The 21,070-nt window shown below is 46.8% G+C and overlaps 1 long non-coding RNA gene across 5 annotated transcripts in view; it reads right to left on the bottom strand.

The window, feature by feature from the left end:
• The window catches only part of LOC115608162, a 61,566-nt gene that overhangs the window by 11,938 nt on the left and 28,558 nt on the right, over positions 1 to 21,070 (bottom strand). For 2 of the 5 annotated variants that reach the window (XR_003991465.1, XR_003991468.1), the window contains exons 5-8: positions 15,434 to 15,669; positions 13,785 to 13,942; positions 10,426 to 10,514; positions 9,348 to 9,721 (exon numbers count right to left, since the gene is read on the bottom strand). This is a non-coding gene — a long non-coding RNA (uncharacterized LOC115608162). The remainder of the gene's footprint in view (positions 1 to 9,347; positions 9,722 to 10,425; positions 10,515 to 13,784; positions 13,943 to 15,433; positions 15,670 to 21,070) is intronic. The other 3 variants (XR_003991467.1, XR_003991466.1, XR_003991469.1) reach the window with 3 other exon arrangements.

Below are 21,070 nucleotides of genomic sequence, written 5' to 3'. Positions count from 1 at the left end.
ATTTTTTTCAGTGAAAAAAAAAATTGACTTTCAGAAGGGGAAACTTGAGTAAAGCAAGATATTTCTATTTGAAAACAGAAAAGGGGAAGGGCATTTCTTTCCTCTACAACAGTATTTTAGATGGGAATTTTTTTCCTTTTTTTTTTTTTCTTTTTTTTCTTTTTTTACCATTATTCGGCCTGTTAGGACAGACAGAGGATTAAGATAGCTAATGGACAGTCTATATTGGCAAACAAAACTAACACCTGAATAAGTCTTTGCATGTACAAGTGGTAAACTCTCCATTGAAAAGAGAGCTACATTGACAGAGGCAGGCTGGACTACAACTGAGCCACAGTGTAAATAAACCTCTGCCAGGGCCCATACACAGCCCTGTCAAACATCATGTCTCCCATGCTTGCAACCTATCTCCTCATTATTAAATAGCTCCAAATGCTCCCTGTTGTTTTGAATGCTATGCAAATATTGGCAGAAGGATGCATGCTCTTTTTAAAGATATCTCAGATAGGGCAACACCAACCAAACTTTTTGGAAAGCAGCATCAGGACTTGCAGTTTCTCATTTTACTTCAGTGAATAAAGTTTATCTGCAGAATAAATCGTGCTTTTATCTGACTCTGGCTGTTCACTAGCTCTTGCTGAATTTGGCCAATCATCCCCCACAAGGAAAAAACAGAAAAGGAAAAGGTAATTTTGAAAATACAAAATATTTCATTTTCTATTTTGGAAAAAAGAATCATTATAATTGATTTTTCATGTTGAAATGCCTGCCCTTCGTGAAACATAACTGCTTTTCTAAAAAGGACAGCGGCCATCTGTAAACAACACATCTCATTCAAACTGGAAAAATTACAGTGGCCTTCTGTTTTACTGAAATATCTAGAAAAAATACCACCTTAACCAGGTTAACCAGGGAAAACCAAACCTCTCTTAATTTTCAGTTGGACAAATGAAAGAAAATGAATGAAAGGGACATTCAGAAGCAATTTCAGATGCCATGGCTGGTGGGAGCCCAAAAGGAGAACATGGAGCATCTGATCAGCTCTGCAGCATCACCAGCACATGTGTCCTACAGTGGCCCCGGCGTCCCTGCTCTCTGCACATCATCTCAAACTGTCGCTTATCTCACACACATGAACTGCACTTAGATGAACTGCCCCACTGCTGCCATTGCCCAGCTCACATCTAGTTTCCATCACGTCCATCTCTGTTGCCGAGGGTAATGTAAAGAAGGAAAATTGAAATGCAGGAAACGTCACGTTCAGTTCTTAATTTGTAGCCATTTGTACTCAACTTCTAAATATCACAGTAATTCCTTTGATTTCCTGAAAATGTAAGTGAATCCTAAAAAGCAGTGTGACTTTTAGAAAGAACGTATTTCTGGCAGCCTGCACCAGAAACAAATTATTCCCATGTTGTAATGCATAACCCACAGTGAGGCCTGCATGAGAATTGGAGCTGGCCACTGCACAAACACAATTCCACCAGCGAAGCTTCCAGCCACATTCATAGTACCTGTTCTTCAATTTTGTTCCTGTTTAAAAAAATGCCATGTCACTTAATTGACCGATTCCATGCCACAAGCGGTTTGCAAACACACTTGTTTGAAGAAGATACGCCTTGGCTGATTTGAAAAATCCTTAAGCAATGCTTTCAAAATAAATCAGAACTGATTCATGACCAATTGAATGAATAGAGGGAATGGAGGGCCTGGCACAGGTACACCAACACCAAGAGTGATAATTTGCCGAGTTCAGTCCAACTAATTTTGTACCTTCTTCCATTTCACTTTCTGCAAAATTCCCAACAGATCACTTTACGGTGAAGGATGTGCTGCAAACCAGTGTGTATTGAGTAGGCAGAAGAGAAAAATCTGAAAAGCACATTTAAAAAATTCCCTGGGTAAATATTTGCATTGGAAACCAGACCTCAAGTTTCACTGCATGCAGTCAGGGGTCAGAAACATTCCAGGTCCACTCAAAACAAAGGCAACTTGAAACTGGGAAGTGGGGCTGTAAGTGAGCTGGTCGGAATCAGCATAACCTCACCAGCATCAGGGAACTGTGTCTTTTATGGTAGCTGAAAATCCTAACCCTGCATTTGTGTGTGTACGTGGATGTGTGTTCACGTATTTAATGCAAATACACACAAGCATGCGCGCATTCACCATTCTTAAAATGTATGTGCAAGTATTCCCATATTCACAATGAAGTGTTTATGAGCAAAGCTATCAAGAAAGAGTTTTCACTGAAATTATTCAGTGAATGACTTCAAACAATGAATACATTGCAGGAAATGGCGATTGGCTCCAGAGCAATCCGCAAGCAGAAAAGAAGGCAAAAGCAGTTGAATAAATGGGTGGCTATGAATTACTCATTTAGCTACATTATCTTCTTGTGGTCCCAATTCAGCAAATGCCTAAACACCCACTTCCCATTAAGGGTCTGAATAGTCCCGTTGATTCAATAGGGTTATTTTCTCTGCCTTCCATGGGGCAACTCAAATACTTAAATTTAAGCAAGTGCTTAAAGTGCTTTGCTGAATCAGGAGGTATGTCCACACTGTATATACCTGTGTTATACAGAAGGTCAGATTAGCTGATCCAAGAGTCCTTTATGGTCTTAAGATCTATAAATCTATGAATAAAACCAGCCTTTGCTGGAATTGCTTCTCCATAACCTTCCTGAGCACTGAAATTCATCCACACCCCAAAAATATTAATAAAACACTCTGTACTTAACTCTTTTCATATTATACTAAGTATGCCACTAAATAAACCTCTTAATATTCCAGTATATTTTGCAATGAACATTTTCCCGGTACGCTAGAGCGATTCCTCCTTTTGTGCCATCCAGAACACAATCCCCATGAAATACTGCAGTAAACATTTCTCTGAGTACTACAGCAAACACTACCAGCATTAGCAGATTAACCATTCCACTGAGCGCCATATAAGCACACGTTTAAATACTGAGAAAAGACATATAGCCTCCTCTTTCCACTGCGCCTCGTTACCCTGCCGAGATCCATATTTTTCTGCACAGAGTCGACCAGCCCTGTATGTACCTGCTCTGTTCCCTCCCCTCCCGATGCCTCTCCCTCTCTTTTTCTCCTTGTTTTGTTCATCCTGGAGCCGTTCTTCTGGCTTGGAAAATTTGTCAGGGGACAGGAAGGGGGGGATAAAGGGAGGGCAGAGGATCTGGCACATTGTTCGACCACAAAATCAACACAAATCTACACTGTGTGCTCCCTGCATCGCTGAAGTCTGTTGATGGAGAAACACAGGTTACTCGTGGGTCCCCCCTCCCTGGACCAAAAGAAATAAGTGGTGCTCTGAAGTAGCGGGTCTTGACTGGTGTAATTTGGAGTTATAAAGCATTGTTTGGGTTTTGCAGGTGTACTTTAATGTCAGCAGAATTACCATGCTTGAAGCCTTCAATGGATTCATCTTTAGCAAGTGTTTAAGAGCCATTGACTCGTCTCTTGTTGCTGACAAACCATCTAGATTCAACCCATGGTTCTGTTCAGCTTTTCTCCTTTCCCTCCTCTCTCTCTTTTTCTCTTCTCTTCCCCCCCCCCCCCCCTTTTTTTTTTTTACTAGCAATTTGATGTTTGATCATTTGAGGCAATGAGGCGGAGGGTAATTTACGTTATCAGGGAGGTATGAGGGGTGCTGGGAACCCAGACGCAAGGCCCATTCGCCTGCTAAAGCGCCATCGTAATGTAATGAGACTCCAGTCAAGTGCAGCTAGTAATGGAGAGGAACATTTCCCATTCATCTGCCTACCTGAGACTCCACCAAATACGACAATAACTTTTGCATGGGAGGAGCAGAGGGGACATGGTGAAGGGGGGGCCGGAGTCCCCATGGCATAACTCCCTCTGTCTTATGGAGAAGCACCACAGCCTCATCCTTTAGACCATTGAGGGAAGCGAATTAACACAACACAGAAAGCCACAAAACAGGTTGTTGGAAGTGCTTAACCCTTCTCAGGTCCATTCCAGCAGGCACCAGGTCAGCACAGACCCCCAGCCTTCCCCACCAGTCTGTGACCAGGGCCCCTCTGTGCTCCCTCAGCTGCCCTATCTCCCAGCCAGACCATGGCACAGAGAAGTTCACCAGGAAGATGCCTGCACATTAACTAGCAGAAGTTGAAAAAAGGAGGAAAACAATTTCTCAGAAGTGCTCCAGGGCTGTTTCCCTCCAAAGGGGTTTCTGAAAAAAGCCCTTTTCCCTGATCGCCTCTAGCCAGCTCCATCACTTACCCACAAGCATGGCTTATTACAAAACCAGAGTTTTGAGAAACACCTTCCATTTTTTTTGCAGAGTGGCAAACAGGATGTTGGGATTCCATCAGCAAGTTCTTTTAATACCATTTTCTAATATCAATCAAAAGACAAACAAAAACCGAGTCCTGCCCCACATTTCTAGTGCCCCAGATGTCTACCCCCAGGGGGACTTCATCCCCACAGCCATGTCAGAGCATCCCCCTCCTGCCATACGCTCTGGCATACTAAACCATACTAAACAGACACTAAACCTGCTCCACTGTGTCCCAGGGGTGGCTGTTCCCATGACAAGAATGACCACACTGACATCACCCTGACTGGCTGGGAGACCGAGGTGCAGAACAGTGCCCCATGCCAAGCTGTGACAAATAAAATCCAAGGGCTTATTTCTTTTCTCAGAGAGTGAGTTCCCAAGGGTGTTGGGAGTCATTTCTGTCCTCCACACACCTCAAACTCTGCTCCTCAGCCTGGGCCCTTGCCTGTAAAACCCTCCTTAGCTGCAAGATTCACTTTCCACTCTGTCTGTGTAGTACAGTGACAAGGCCTCCCAGCAGCACAGTAATAATGATAGTAATACCCACCACCAGCAATAACAATGATGCACATATTCAAGTTCTCACAGGCAACCCTGCTACTCTGCACACTTTGTTTGCAAGCTGAGGGTAATTATAGCTCGAGGGAACCTCCTGGATGCAAACAGATCTCCCAGTATGAAGACCTTGATGTATGTCAAGGGGTGTAGGTGGCAGCGCCGAGATACAGGGGCAGGAGAGATTAATTTCCTTCATCAGCTTGTCCTAAGCTTGCTGTTTGTTTCCAGAACTCAGCCTGAGAAAGGGGGAGAGAGAAAAGAAGAGGGGGAGCAAGAGGGAGAGACCTCAGATCCCCCTCCCAACCCTCACCAAATTCCTGCCACATGGACCCTTCCAATTATAGCCACGTTTGAAAGGCTGCTGTCAGGATGAAAGGCACAGAGCAGTAATGAACTGACGATTAATTTGCAGTTGGCTCACCCAGTGCGTGAGCGTCGCTCAGGCTCACTGCGTGCGGGTGCTAAATATGACGATGTCAGCAATTGTCAGCCAGAGCCAGGGTTACCCTTAATAAGAGTCTCTCTCTCTCTCCTCTGCCTGACTGCCCACTGCCAGCTTTCAGGGGCTCCAGCTCGGCTCCCCATCTACCCAGAGGCAATCGGAGCCCTGGACCAGCCCAGCAGCCGCCAAAGTAGCAAGAGGAAGGGGAAAGAAATGACTGCCTCCCCTGGCAAAGCAGCAGGAGCAGCTGCCAGCGCTAACTGCCTCTGCCCATGCCAACTTTGACCTGGGAGAGTTATGGCTTACGCTGGCACAAAAATACCTCAGGATGTGACTGAGCACGTGAGCATCAGCCATGCCCAGGGTGGGATCCTTTGCACCTCCAAAACTAGTGGCAAATATCACAGCCCCTTAATCCAAGTTTAAAACAAACCTCTCACTCTCTACATTCAAGTCAGCAGCACCATGTCAGAGGGGTTATGATGGCCAGGGAGTGTGACTGACCCTGAGGTTAAAGCCAGAGCTGTTGCAAGGGAACACCCTTCGGGGCAAAACCTGTCTGCCAGCAGCTGGTTTCCAGGTAATGCATTAAGGGTCAACATAGCCTGATGGGGTCTGGGTATATTTACTCTCCTCCTTAAACACCACTGCCAGCTCTCACAGGGAGTCAAGAGGCATGCACTTGGGAACCACTGTGTTGAGTGCTCTGTGAGAGCACACAGAGGGATCGGCCGTGCTCCGAAGAGTTTGCAGGCTAACCAGCCAAGATACACCCGGGTGTGGGAGGGACGCAGCAGAGAGCACTGGATTGACAGGGCTGGGAATACAATCTGCATTTTCTGCATTAAGGGGCCTGTCATCAGACCACGGGGGAATGCTGCTTTGCAGAGGGAAGCATAACACCTGCTCAAAAGACACAAATATTCAAAGTAAAGACCAATCCCTTGGCATCGCATAAAGACACCTCCTGCGTGCTCCCAGGGAATCCAGGGTATGCAAAGTGGACCTGCGTATTCCATCCACTCTTCCATGTCCATCCACGAAATACAGACACTTCACCTTTACTCATTCTCACAACAGGAATGGGACCCAAGCCTGAGCTATTAGCCACTCAAAATGTGCTTAACCTCAAAAAGATATTATTTTCAACTGTCTGAAGCTGGGCACCACAAATTGCTGGGCACCTCTGAGAATCTGGGCTCATAATAATTTCTGCTGCATAGTAAGCATCGGATGCCTGGGATGTAGCAAGGCAACGTTCTTTGATGGGTGTGGGGCAATGAGTAGAGCATTACAAGTGTTCATACAGCAACTTCCTTTTAGACTGCCCAAAGGCCTGTAAAATACATTTCACCCCTCTCATTTGCTAGATGATCATCTAGATTATTAGACCTGGCTTCATATTATTATACTGGGATCTGAAAGGTGGGTGCACCGATTTCATCTTGGGCATGGACTTCTAGAGCTTCAGAAGGCTGATTAGCAGAACATGACAATCAGCTTCAAATAGCTGAAAAGCCACTAGCTGGAATTACAAACCAATCAATGTACCTTTCCTGCTGCAAATACTGCCTACCATCAGTATATATCCCAGAATGTTCATAAAATCCCCATTATAAGTGTGAGATTCCTGTATAGGCCATGTGCTCTAATATCTTGTCATTGTTACCCTTTTTACTGTATATAAACAATGCTCCTCTGTGGTAGCCAAAGCTCTAATACCAGCAGATTCAATAGGTGCTCCAAAGCCTCTATCACTAAATGTTAGCTTTATCATCATGGCTCCCCTTGCAGATGGCCAAGCCCACTGGTGTTACTGGGCTTGGGCTTGGGCATTTTCCCTACCTGCTGCTAGTCTTCACCTCTTTCATAGAGACATGGGCATCAACTGAGAGATATTTCTCCTTAGGACACTTTTTTCTTAGGAAACTTCACATCTGAACTGACTGAAGCATCCTGACAAAGCATTTACAGCAGCTGGTGTTGCTCAAAGTAAGAAAAAAATTCCTAGAAAAAGTATTCCAGCAAATCAAGTGCCTTTTCTGAGACATCTGAAAAACCCTTTTTATGATTGGTTTAGAGTGACATTTAATTCTAATTTTATTTGGATGCTATTAGACACTGCTTACAGAGCTCAGTCACCAAAAGAAGCATCCTTTTTCACTTTGAACAAGACATTTAATCAAAAGGGATGTTGTGGGTTTCTCCCCAGTCTCCAGCCAGCCTCTTGATTTGCAAAAATGGTTTCAGCAGAACCAAAACCAGATTATGGCCATGTATGTGTGTCTTTGAAACTGCCTGCAACTAGAAAGTCTGCTATTCACCCAGCTCTGGTACATGTATAACTTTGATCATAGTGATTTTATCACTACAGTCTTGGGGTGCCTGCACAATTTACCAGTCAGTTTCCATGCACGAAATCACATTCCCTGTCTGGGAAAAAATACAAAATGAAGAGAGGCAAAAAGATATTCAGAAATGGGATCTACTCACAGAGTGAGTGCTCAGTATGGTCTGAACTCCATGTTAGCAAAATGGACATATTACTCCTGTCACAGCCCCCAGGTACCCAGCAGTGTTTGATCCCAAGTCCTGTCATACCAGGCTGAGAAAAGGGACAATGGTGATGGGCCTGTATCACCACTGGCTCTGTATGTACTTCATAGAGTCTTTCATTTGTGGATGCAAGTCTTCTATAGGTACCTAATAGGTCTTGCCATAAACACAGATGTGTTTTTACCATGTAACCCCTGCCATCAGAGCCTGGCATTTCAGGCACTGCTCCTAGCATCACTCTCACTCCCTCCCAGTGCTTCCCTGGCAGATCTATGGGGTGTCCTGCCAGTGGGTCCAGCTCACACACCATTTTAAAAAGCTTGCCTCAGTGAGAGCTTTCTTGCCTTCCAAGCTGCTTTTCCTGCCCACCGAGCACGCCTGGGCCTGGGAGAGCAGCTTTTTGGCTCTCCCTACTCCTTCCACACTGCCTGGCTCCCCTCAGGAGCTGGCTCGGCAGCCGTGCTGTGCCTTGGCGTGGAGCAGGAGGTAGCAGAGTCACGGCACCGACGCCACTTGGCAGGCGCTCCTAATGACACTGCATCCACATGAAAGCCAAACGCAGCCCTCGGAGAGCCGAGGGCTCCTCTGCAAAGGAGACCTGAGCCCTTTAAGGAAGAGAGAGGAGCAGAAATCAATTGTCTGCTCGCCTTCCTCCCCAGGCCCCCCTCTCCCCCTCCTCCATCACCACCACCACCACACACGCACCCTATTCACCCTGCTGGAAGGTGACATTTGCTATTAACCTTATATTGGGCCATTTTGTAAATCAATGTCACTTACATTTAATAACAAGTGTAATCAAAGGAATTATGCAAATTTAATTTGATGCTTCTTGAATTATGCAAATCTGCACCACATATAATGGCTTCTGACATGTGCCCAGTTGGAGAACGTTCCATTACCTCCTCTCTTATTACCCCTATTATTATTTTTATTTTTTTATCCTGTGTTGGGGGGGAGGGAGAAAGGAGGGAGCAGTGGCTAGGCTTGGAGGCAGGGGGGACAAGCGAGTGCAGAAGAGGGAAAGAAGAGGAGTGGTGGAGAAAAGCGCTCCTTTGCCTGCATTTTGAGTAGAAAAGCCTCCTGAAGGCATTTCTGTTGTTATTGCAGAGCAAGGAGAGCGGGATGGGGAGGGGGGGAATGGGGATGGGGGGAATCATTTCCCATGAATGGCTTTGCAGGCAATAATACTATAAGCCTCTGATTCTAAATTACTGCCCTTCCAGTCCTATCTCCAGCATGATATTACTCTCCTTGGCCTCTTCTTCCTGAATTACTAGGCGAGCTGGGGGAGGGTGAGGGAAGAGGGGAGTAGGACCCACGCAGTGGAAAATGCAGAACGAATGGGTGATTAGGGCTTTCAGGTTTTTTTCTCCATGGCTACCCCAGGAACCCCAACATCCTTATTCCTCCCACCAGGGCCCCAGGGGAATAGCTGTCTTTTCCCCTTGTCTTTCCCACCACTTACTTGTTTCCTAGCATGTAACCCCAATATCAGTGAAAAACATACACAAGATGGATATGTCACAGTTTGCAGTATCTTCTCAGAAACCTGGGGCATCTACAGCCAGTGGCACCTCAAGTTCCTCCCGTTGCAAGGACTTCAGTGACTGCAGCACCAGAAGTCAGTTTGGACCAGCCTCTTTCTCCATTGTTTTTGCTTGTCAAAGATGGCAAGAGGATTTGATGATCATAGACTGCATGTGAAAGACAGTGCAGTGGTGGTAGTAGAACATGTGACAGTGGACATTTTCCTGTGCTGGCCCACTCACAGAGGCTGATGAGTGGCTCTTGTCTTGGTGTCCTCACACTTGTGCAAAGCAGAAAAAGAAATCAATCTGTCTTTTGGAAGGAAGAGAAGAAAGAGAAGACAAAATGCACTTCTTAAAATCTATATGCTCCTCTAATGTGAAGAGATACCCATTATGAGAGCACAGTACCAACATGGCTCCATCACTTCTATAAAGCAAAGAGAATACCAGAAGTCTCCACACTCTAGATTTGAGAAGTGAAAGGCAGGGAAGGATTTCTACCCTTACTAATTTGCACTTGCCATGTTTCCTTCCAAAACTCTTCCAGAAACACTGATAGTTTTTCCTCTGTGCCCTGAGTATTTCTGCTTTATTACATAGTCTCATGAAACTGCAGATTTTTTCTCTAATGGTGTATAATTTCCAGAAACATACTCTGCATTTAGATCTTAAAACATAATAAACCAGAAAACATCTAGATTAACTTTTTCCTACTTGTCAATAGTTCAAACTCTTTTTAAGGCTGAAGAAAAATTTTTGTTTCAATGGAAGAATTTTTCATCTGTTATCAAAAATATACTCTCATAGAAATTCTGGTGAGAGGAAGCTGTCCCTTCTTGGCCCAAACTGAAACTCATTTGAAGTTCATTGTGGAAAATGTCATGTTTCAGTCAGTCCTTGATAATATGGCTTCCACCAACGATGGGGTGAAATGCTTACCCCACTTCAGGGCTAATATAAGCTGGGCTTGGAAAAGAAACATGTAACTCACCCAGGGGATGCTGCCGACATTACCTTTCAAGCCCTGATGGTATTTGGCAGCACAAGCAGCAGCTCTCCAATGTCATCAATACTCCATCACTGTCACCACTTCTTTGTAGAGCCTGTACGGAAAACAAGCGCGGATTTTCTTCTCAAGAGATATGGCTGCAGGTAGAAATCCTGTTGGGAGGCCTCAGTCCAGCATCTTCTCTGGCCTTTGCCCAGGGAACCCGGCCCCATGCTCTCCAGCCCCCAGCGCTGCAGTGCCTGGAGGGAGGGTGTCAGCAGGAACATCAATAACAGCATCTGGCACTGGCTCAGCTCTACCTGAGGTTGTTGATTCACTGTCCAGAGATGGTGACTGTCCTTAAGAGGCTGAACAAAAGAATGAAGCTCACTTCAGAGTCAGGTACATCAATAACCTCTGAAGTCCTCCTCAGCCCAAGGCTTTTGGACTGTACAAGGACAGAGAACTTGCCTTGCTTTGCCATGCCTTGCCTTGCCTTGCCTTGCCTTGCCTTGCCTTGCCAGTAGATGACCCCATGGCTCCCCCGGACATGGGAATGGTCAGGACTCACCACTGTCCCCTGGTGCCAGGCGCTGCACAAGCAGATCAAGAGGGTGCCCATCGCAAAGTGATGCAGCTGAAATACCACTGCTGTGGGTGCCCACCTTACACAGCCCTCGGCCCCAAAGGTACTACTGAGGAAGCAGGTTAATGAGCGCATGGAGCTAAACTTGTCCCTGGTGTTAAGCCCGCTGAGGTCAATGGAGGTACCAAACAGCCCGTAGGGTCTTATTCCTGAATTCAAGAGGTGTGTAGCAGATGGAAGTGCCTCTCCTGCAGAGAGAGCTCAGCACACAACATGCTGTTTCATAGCTGGTGTTTTTGGGCTTATCTCTCCATGGAACTTTTCAGGAGGATGTCTCTGAACAACTCCCAGTGTGGATATTCCAGGATAAAAGGGTCTATGTTGGAGTTTGTTTGGAATAGCTGTCCAAAAGAGCCTTGTGAGGCCAGAAAATGTCCTGCCCACTACACTACAGCCAGCAGCACCAGCCACAGAGCTAAAGCATGGTACAACGGTGACTGTTGTAACGTGGGCTCACTGCTGTCCATGTGTTCCTCAGCTCAAGCCTCGGCTGGAGGACACCAGGTACAACAGAGTAGCCAGAGGAGCCTGAAAGTGAAAACCTTTTCATCAGGCAACCTGTTTCCTGGAGCTTAGGTCCTGATGCTGTGGGTTGATTCAGAAATGAGCAATGCAAAGTTCCCAAGTCTAGGCTGAAAGACCTTTGTCCCATCGCAGGGAGAGGGAATTCGTTTGACTTGAGCCCTGGAGGAGCCCTGGAGGGGGCATGCTGGGCTTCCCCAGGGTAAACAAATAGATTGGGGAAGTGCCTCTGAATGCCGTAATTGACACAAAGGCTCTAAAAGGGACTGCTCTTAGCAGGAGGCCACACTGCTTGAAGTTTCCTTGCTCTGCCCTTCCCTGGAAATCACAGGTCATCACTTGCAGCTGCCTCCTCCCCACTAAAACTGTAACCAGCGAAAAGCCATAAAAATGTTGAAACCCAGAAAGGCTGGGAATCTGATCTGATGAGAAAGGACACACTGACAAGGTGACTACAAAACATCCTGGGAAGCAGTTTGAAGGGAATAGGCTGGGACGGTGAAAGAGGAGAGTTCCTGGAGGAACATAGTGAAGGCTTCAGAGGCAGCAGAGACAGGAGTGAAGAAAGGCCTCTGGAACATCTAGCAGCTGTGTGGAGAGGAGTTTCCTGGAAGATTTCATTACATGTGCCAGAAGGGACTTAACTTAAGGGACTTAAGATTTCATTACACCACACTCCCAGAAGGGACTTAATCTCTAGTGTTCTTGATACATTACTCAATGCCCAGAGCAAACATTTATTTGCTGACCAGAGCAACTATCATGGTCTCTTTCATTGAAATAAACTTTTAAATGAGAGCTGAAGAGCAAATGATATTATGGACAGTCCTGCTTCTGACCAGGGTCCCCGCTCTCATACTGCTGCCTGTGCTTGGCCAGTGCATAGGATGTCCTATCTGCTCTGTGCCTCAGTTTCCCCACAACAGGACAGACACCCCATACTTTTTGGAGCTCATTTCCTCCCAGCACCTTGAAAGTTTTGGCAGATCCTGCTGCCAGAAAACCCCACGATGTGCTGGGAAAAGTCATGACACATGCGTTAACGACAGCAAGAACATCTAACATCTGTTAGATGGGAAAAAACAGTGAGGCCCCATGAAGAACCCTCTCTCTATCCACTTTCTGTAAGGTCCACTTACCACAGGCCCCTGGCAAAAGCCAGCATTATCTCACATCGCAGCCCAGCCTCCCCTGGTTCAAGCAATGGTCCCACATCTTTGCTGCCTGCATCAGACCCAGGGATGCTGAATGGTTTCAGGGCATCACTCTGAGGGTCTATTCCCAGCAATGCCATGGGAGTCACCCATCAGAGTACTGCTTTTAGCCTGGCAGAGCAAACTCACACTGGTGTGATACTGTCAGCATCAATGGAGCCTCAGAGAAGGTGAACCCTGCTTGCTCAGCCTCTCTCCAGCACCTGATCCTGCATGCAGAAAACATGGAGATCTTTTCTCTCTCCCCTTTTCATTCCTGCCATTTTTCATTCCACCCATTTCTACACATGGGTGTAGCTCTGCTTGTAGAAATCCCACAGAGTTATTCCTGCTTCATCCCAGGGCAGTTGAGCAGAGATGGTGATCCTCTGATTTCTCCCCTTACACTATTTCCAAGAAGCTAGTTCTTGGCACTGCAGGGAGAGGGATTATTTGATCTTTATTAATTTATTGAAGGGAAGGAAGAGGGTGGAAATTGCAATGAAAGGGACAGCCAGCAAGATGGCAAGGAAGAGAGGTTAAAAATGAAGTCATCATCTAATTGGCCCGCAGTGAATTATTCACATGTATAATCTTCTAAAAAAAAAAAATTTCAGCACAAGGCAATGCAAGTAAATGCTGTTCATGTTTAAAAGTCATTTCCATAAGTAAGTGCAATTTCTCTACTGTTTGCCCCTGTTTAATGAAGTGAAATCTTGTTTGCATTCCTCCCAATTTCCCAACGAAAGGCGCCCAAGCGTTTGCACCAAAATTACTCGGCCCAAATTAAAACCCTCCAACACTTAAAAAAAAAAAAAAAAAAGCAGGAAAGGGGGGGAAAATCAGACATTTTTAAAATGCCTTAAGTGCATCCCAGCATCCTAATTTATTTTTAGACACTTGTTATTAAGAGTAGTAGTAAGTTTCCCCTTTTCTCTCGCTCTCTCTCTTATTTAAATGAACTTAATGGCAATAGATGCAAATGTCTGGAAGAGGAAAATAGTTAACATTTATTTATTCTTACTGTTGTCTCTTCCCTGGCTGGTGTCATTAGAACAGTTCGTTGCATCCCATTCGCTCCCATTAGCTCTGCTATCAGAGCCACCCAGCACGACTCCAGCACGGCTCGAAGTGCTTTCTGCGGCCCACATAGGGACTACATCATCATCTCTGAGGCACTGGCTTAATGACAAGAAAAAAAATCAGAATATATTGTACAGCGATCTGGGGAAACAACAACAAAACCCACTGCTGCCATCGCTGCCACCCAGTGCTGTCTCCCCTTGATCTGGGGCGCACACCCCTGCTTCAGCTGGGCAAGCGGACAGACAGACGGACCGGCTGTGGCGCTGGGGAAAACATGCCATTGCAATTTATTGATCTGGGCAATGTGCAGAGAAATATGCCAACGGGGACCCGAAGTGCTTGGAAACGCGCTCGGGAGGACTCAGCGAGACTGGAATGGGTTCAAACAGCTGCTTGGCGCCAGCAGAGCCATCTCCCCTGACATGGGGCTGCCAGCCGACCAGCTCCTGGCTCCCCGGCGTGGGCAGGAGCTGCCAGCCAGGGCTGGTGGTGGGGTGGGGAGCTTGCACCCCCTCGCTGATGAACCCCACTTTCCTCCAGTTCCCCTGCAGGAGCAAACCAGACCTGCTCGCATGTGTGAGCAGCCATGTATCTCAGGGACATGTGGCCCAAGCTGCCAGCTCCAGCCGACAGCACAAGTCACCCCACAGGGCATGTCACGCCAGCCCACCAGCCACTGCTGCAGAGATAAGGGGCTTAGCCCTAATTCCCCCCTGAGGAATGGTGGCCAAGGGCTAGAGCTGGCAGGCAGCAGCCCAGAGAGGCAGGTGCCCCGATGCCCAGGCGAAGTGGCCAAAACCCACCATCCCCCCAAGCACCAGAGTCCTCTCTGACCCCCTGGAACTGAAGGTGGACCTGGCCCACTCCACAGGGGCAATATGCCTTTGCAAGCAAGAGGGACACAACAGGTTGCCCACTCAGAGTGAATGCAAGTTTTGGGGTCTTCTGAACCCTCCACCCCACAGGTGGCACACAGATGAGAGTGGCAGCGAGTATGGGAGAGGGAGAGCAGGGCTTGGTGACAGCACCGGCCGACAAAGCAGCATTTGGGAGAGAGGACATCAGCATCTGAAGCGCTGACACATAAAAGAGAGGCGGCAGCTATTGCAGGCGGGGATGGAGCCATGAAAGGGCCCTCCCCCCCTCCATAAAGTTGACATTGTCTCCCGTGATAACTTTTCTGCTGAGGTAGGAGACACTTTACTGCAGAGTTGCACACAGCAAGTAGCTGCCCTCCCCCCCGCCCCTTCCCATCCTCTCCCTCTCTCTCCAGCATCATTTACATCCTTAATTAGCTGTAATTCTGCAGTGCTCATTAGGGAAGGACTGGAAAATATCAAGGAGCCCACAAGCAGGGGGCTTCAGGGGAGAGGGAGGAAGAGGGGGATGCGGGTGTCAGGCTGAGAGGGGATGCCCAAGGCTGGATTGTGGAGCCAGGAGCAACTTGCTTAATTTGGGTGGGATGATTACACTAATTTGGGAGCACTGATCCAGTGATGGGATTAAAGAGGCCACATTGTCCCACCTAGAAAGGCAGAAGACATGTACAGAGAGTAAGAGCATCTCACCAAGAGGACTTATTCTTACCTCCTTGCTCATAGGTGATATCTCTCTGTTGGATCATTCACTGCCCCACACTCTCAAAGTCAGCGGTCAGGCACAGAAGGAGGGCAACCTTCCCTGTCAATGCAGACAGCTACACAAACCAGTCTTCTCCTCCAGCCTGACAAGGAATTATCCAGCAAAGAGGTTTCTCTGGAAAACTGCAGCTGACTGGGCTAAAGCACTTCTGCCAGGTGTGCCACTGTGCTGCAACCTTTTGACTGGAGGAAGAAAGACCCAAAAGTGATGGAGAAGAAAATTTGAATGAGTAGTCGCTGTTTAAATCAGATGCTCTCTTGATTTAAAACAAGGAAGGGGTAAGCCTTTTGAATTTTACTCCAATGACCTAAAATAACAAAAAGAAAATTAGGACTTGAAGCTATAGGCAAACTTCACATTCCAGGTTGTTGAATGAAATATATCCTTCAACCCCAAATGCACAGGCATTGTGAAGTTTTATTGTTGGTCCAGATATTTATATAATTACTCTGGAGACCACCAGAAGATCTGGGTAGTTCTAATATGGACTCCCTTTCATTCAGGAGAATACAAACACAGAGGTTAAGTCCTCCCTCTACACAATCCCAAGGTACAAGACCACTAATGAGGTACTATTGCCTCCTTGCCTTTGCTGGAGAACAGAGAACAAGTAAATGAAGTAAATGGGGCAAGGCCATCATGGAAATACGTGGCAGAGCCAGGCAGTGACCCCAGATTTCCTACTGTCTCTTTGAACCGCTAGTCACAAGCCATCCTTCCTTATGCTGTAGCACATAGACCTTTGTATGTCCACTTGCACTTGCAATTCTGAGCACATACCTGGCTATTTTTTAAATTCACTGCCTAGCTGTACCTTTGCTCAAGGTTAGATGTGCGTGTAAAAGTCTACCTGGGAATTCAGTGAATTCAATGAGGATGGTCTTTGCAAGCCCATCCTCCTACTTTTCACTTGCTGGCAGTAATGGGAGTCTACAGGTTGAGCTGTGACACTGTGCCTCACCAAAGACTCAAAATGATCACCACTGCATATGGGATTATTTACAAATATGTGAACATGTGCACAAATGTGCACTTGCACTTTGAAGTATCTTCCTCTTTTATTAACATCTTCAAAATCCTGTTAGTGTTTAGATGAAACCTGCCGTAACAGAGAATCGAAATAAGCAAGTGTGCCAGAACAAGTCAAGAGAAAACCCCAGTGAAGTACATCTTTACAGAAGTCTCTAGAACCTTTGCAAAACAGCATTGCAGTGATTTGTATCATTGGCTCTGAGGCTTAGCACAGGATAACTCCATTTGCGCTTACCCAGGACAGCGTATTTACATCATTCAAGGAAAGAGAATACTGGCCCATCTTTCTGTGTTAACATCTGACTTTTCTTGTAGTGTCTGGTACGTAGATTTCCAAGGTTTTTACGAAGAAGATAAAATTTCCAGCTCCACTCTACATGAAATTCAGGTTGCAAAGAAGTAGAAGTTGACCAGAGACTGCCTGGATCTGGTTGCAGTGCTTTAAAGAGCATTTTCTCTACACTTCCAAGGAACCATTTAATCAAGGGTTTCAATGACAAATTGACAATGACAAACCTTCAGAATGGATTTTTTCCATTACCACTCTAATATTTGGGACAAAAGAAGAAGATTGGGAGCAAAAAAAAAAATGCTAGATCCACATGCCTATTAGAGATGTTCGGCTGGTACAAGGAAAGATGCCTCATCATTACCTGGCTGTAGAAGACAGGGATGCCAGCTAGCTTAGACCTCTGGGCAGCCTTAGCTCTGCCCATGTGATGTGGCTGACTGGTAGGATTCTGCAGAGGGCAAATACCCACTCCCAGACATCCACAAAGGAGGGTGTGGATGTGGAAAGAGCTGCTTGTGGTTCCTGCATAGCTCACAACTGCGAAGGCCAGCTCCTGGGCAGCAGCTCATCCTTGCATGAAGCTGTCTGCACTCTCCTGTTCATAGCAGTCAGTGATTTCCTTCAAAATGGCTCAAAAGTGTCTTTTGTAAATTGCTCGTTAGTGGGTTCTTTCATACCTGGAGCATCAATAAACGGTGTCATTCCCACAGCCTACTTGCCATCATTACATTTTCCTCTATTGTACTTCATCCTTCTGCCTGAAGCCTTAGAGGAGCAGCAGGCGCTTGCCTTTTGCCTTTCAGCCACAGTCAGAAATCCTGAGCTCAGACCAACTGAATCTGGGTTGAAGTGAGGCTAAGCAGACATCTAGAAGAGTGGGTAAAGTATGAATTACAGATATTCAAATAACAGCCACCTTTCCCACAGTTTGGTTTCAAGGCTGGCTGTACAAAGGATGAACCCAAGGCATAAAGTTGTGCTGTACACAACTGTCAGAATCAGCAGCAAATTTGCACCAGGAGTGAATGGGTGTGTATGAGCAAATGCAGCCAACTAAGGAGGGACATACTGACATGCACAGAAGCAAGCCCTTTTGTGTATGTATGTGGATGGGCACATGGGAGTTAAATTACATATGGGTATGCACATTTGTATTTTCATGGGCGTGTTGGGGTGTGCCTGATGCTGCACACCAATGTGTGCAGATGCCAGCAGAGGAAGGGATACCCCCCAGGCTGCACACCAGCTGAAGTGTGGGTGAGAGTTTGTGGACTGCTACTGAATAGCTTGAGGCATCAGCTGTAAGGGCTTATTTCCAGTACAGAGCACTTTCCCCCACTAAGAGTCAATGAAACCATTCCTGCAAACCTCCCTCAGGTACCGCACAGCAAATGTAACATCAAGGAAACATTTGGGAAGATTTCTGGTCACTGAGACTGGTAACTTGGAGAGAAAGACTAGCCTATGAAAAGAGACTGCTCATGTGATTTGCAGAGGTATTTGGCTGAGTGAACAGCCTCACGCTTTGCAAGTATTCTTTCGGTTTCAGCAGCATATTCTCTGCCTCCCTCACTCTTTCACAGGAGCTTGGAAGAGACACAGATTTGCTCCATGCTAGCTTTCCTGGCATTATTGCCTGTGGTGACTCCTGCTGGGAGAAGCTGAGAGGAGAAAAGCTTGGAACTGGCCCACCCTGCATCCCCACAATGCTTCACACCAGGCTGCCTGCAGGGCTGCAGCAGCCGGGATCCTGCCAGCCTCCACCAGCCCCACTGTCCCCTCCGCACCCCTGCCCCAGCACCACAGCCAGCTCAGAGCTTCCTCTACCCTTCAAGCAGGCACAGCCTCCTGATGGGACTTTGCTTGCTCTCTGCAGCCCAGGTCCAGGCGCAGTTTTAGAGCATCTCCTCCAGAAATGAGTCCTCTCTCAGCAGTCAAAGCCAAGCCTAACAGTGCCTCCTGCTGAACCTCCTGGCATGGCCAGCACCTCACTCCTTGGGCATCCTGATCTTTCCCACAGAGACTTTGGCAGTCAGAGGGAGGGAGATTGATAGCAAGGAAAAGCAGCAGATGAAAAGTAAACTCACACTACATAAATTCTTAAATTATTTTTATAAGGACACAACACTGTAACAACTTGCCAAGAACAACACCGAAATTATTTCAAGGTTTCCCATTTGTTTGTAAAGTGAATATTAAAAGTGCAGGCAGCAGTCTCCCGGTGTTCCCCTGGGAACTGTTAGTGTCCGTAGTAACGAGGTCATTCCTTTTTTATTAGGAGAAGGGTTTCTGTAAAGTTAAATGTGCTGACAGCCTCTTGCCTTTGATGTTGGGTTTCACCTCAGTCCCTCCTGCAGATATTGCTGCTCCTCCCTCACAAAGACACATCCCTGACAAACAATCTCTCCTCTGTCTTCCCTACTTGTTTGTTTAGATGCATGATAGGCAGCTCTGTTAAAGGGCAGCACATGAAGGCGGGCTGGTGTTTCAGTGGACGGGAGAGATGTGAGAGATTTGGTTGCTGTAATTAAGTCAGCCTTCATTCCCCCAAACTGCTGGGGCTTAGTACCCTTCATTTTATTGACCAGACAGATAATTACAGTGACAGCAGTCACAAACCTTCCAGTTACAGTTGCACGAAAATTGCTGTGGTGTCATGTTCAGATAGAAGAACATGGGACCTGCAGAGCCCTTGCCACAAAGCCCAGCCTGGAAGGGGAGGTGGGAAGAGCACCCCAGCTCCATGCCTGCTCCCCCAGGGCTCTCCTTGCCCTGCAGCTACAGAGACAAGTCCTCCCTCCCCAGCAAAGTGGAAAGGCCCTTCCCCAGGAGGACACATAGGAATCTCTGCTGTGGCCCTGTCTTAGTTATCTCAGCTCCTGCCCAAGCACTGTCCCTGTCCGGTGACCTGGCCAATCCTGTGAAGTTACCCCCAAGCACCCGTGTACTTTGCCTACCTGACCATGGCCAACAAGGATGCTAAAATATAGATGAGCCATGGTCGCTCCATGACACACAGCAACCGGCTGACCTGCATAAAAGAAGAGATCTGGCGAGGATGTCACTGAATTAGGGCTTGGGAGACTCCATTCTGAGCTCTACCAGAGTTTCCCAAAGGTCCCGTGCAAATTAACAGCCTCCACAGTAAAAGCACAGGGTGACCCCAAGGGCCTCACTCAGCAGCTGCTCAGAGCCACGACCCCTGTGTGCTCTGTATGTGCACACACCACATCCAACACAAGGGAGCCCAAGTCCCAGCGGGCACCTCAGCACAGCACAGTAACACAAAGAAACTAACACTTTTTTTTTTGTTTGAACATTAAACAGGCAACAATGCCCACAAAGTGCATTGTGTATAGCCACTCCTTAAGAGTAGCAAAAGATAAATAATACTTTCATGCTTCAAAGTGAAGTGCACATTGTGTGCACCCAAATAGTAAGAAATAATGTGAGTATCCTTGTTCATCATGGACATAGTAGGAAGAAATCAGCTTCTTCCCTGGGAACGGGTGCTTAGAAATGATTTATTCACTCTTGGGAAATGAATGCAAAAGCCAAGGAGACAGCATTGTGCACTGAGGTGGACCAGAAATTTGTCTGCCCATATTTAACCACAGGATCAAGAACTGTAATCGAGTGGCTGGTGATGGCACCAAAAGCATTTCAGCTCTGGGATCCATGTTCAAAACCAACCATGAGTCAGTGATGAAGAAAGGCTGTGACCTCAAGTCCTACTGCTGTCCAGTGGCTGTCATCAAGCAGGCTGCTACAATTCAGATTCATTTATGGACTACAAACACATGCATCAGCAGACCACCAGAAGAGGACATCCCTGCTGGAGTCATGGAGATCTACATACTTCTAGAAAATACAACCTAGCAAGCCTAGGTCTTATTTCTGGCTCAGCTTAGCCTGCTTGTTCCTCTGCTTGTACTGAGCTCTTTGTGAAATAGGCAGCTTTCGGAGGGAGGTGGGTGAGTATGATCCTAAAAGCAAAGCCATGACCAGGTAGTCTAGAGTAAGTTGTTCAAATTCTCGATGGCTGAAGGTCCCAGATCAACAACTGGGAAATACAAATAATTTTGGCCACGGCACTGTGCTTGAGACTTGTTCCTCTATGATCTCACCTTGTACCACTGGTCTCTTGCTAGGCTCAGAACTGACCTCCTCCAACTCAGCACAACCCATTGCTTCCCGAACACACCACCAGTGAAACAGGAGACAACCTTCCCATGGGAACGCAGCGCACCAGCATGGCA

The sequence above is a fragment of the Strigops habroptila genome, chromosome 5 (assembly GCF_004027225.2).
Source record: "Strigops habroptila isolate Jane chromosome 5, bStrHab1.2.pri, whole genome shotgun sequence".
NCBI lineage: Eukaryota > Metazoa > Chordata > Aves > Psittaciformes > Psittacidae > Strigops > Strigops habroptila.
This window is presented reverse-complemented; position numbering and strand designations above follow the sequence as displayed.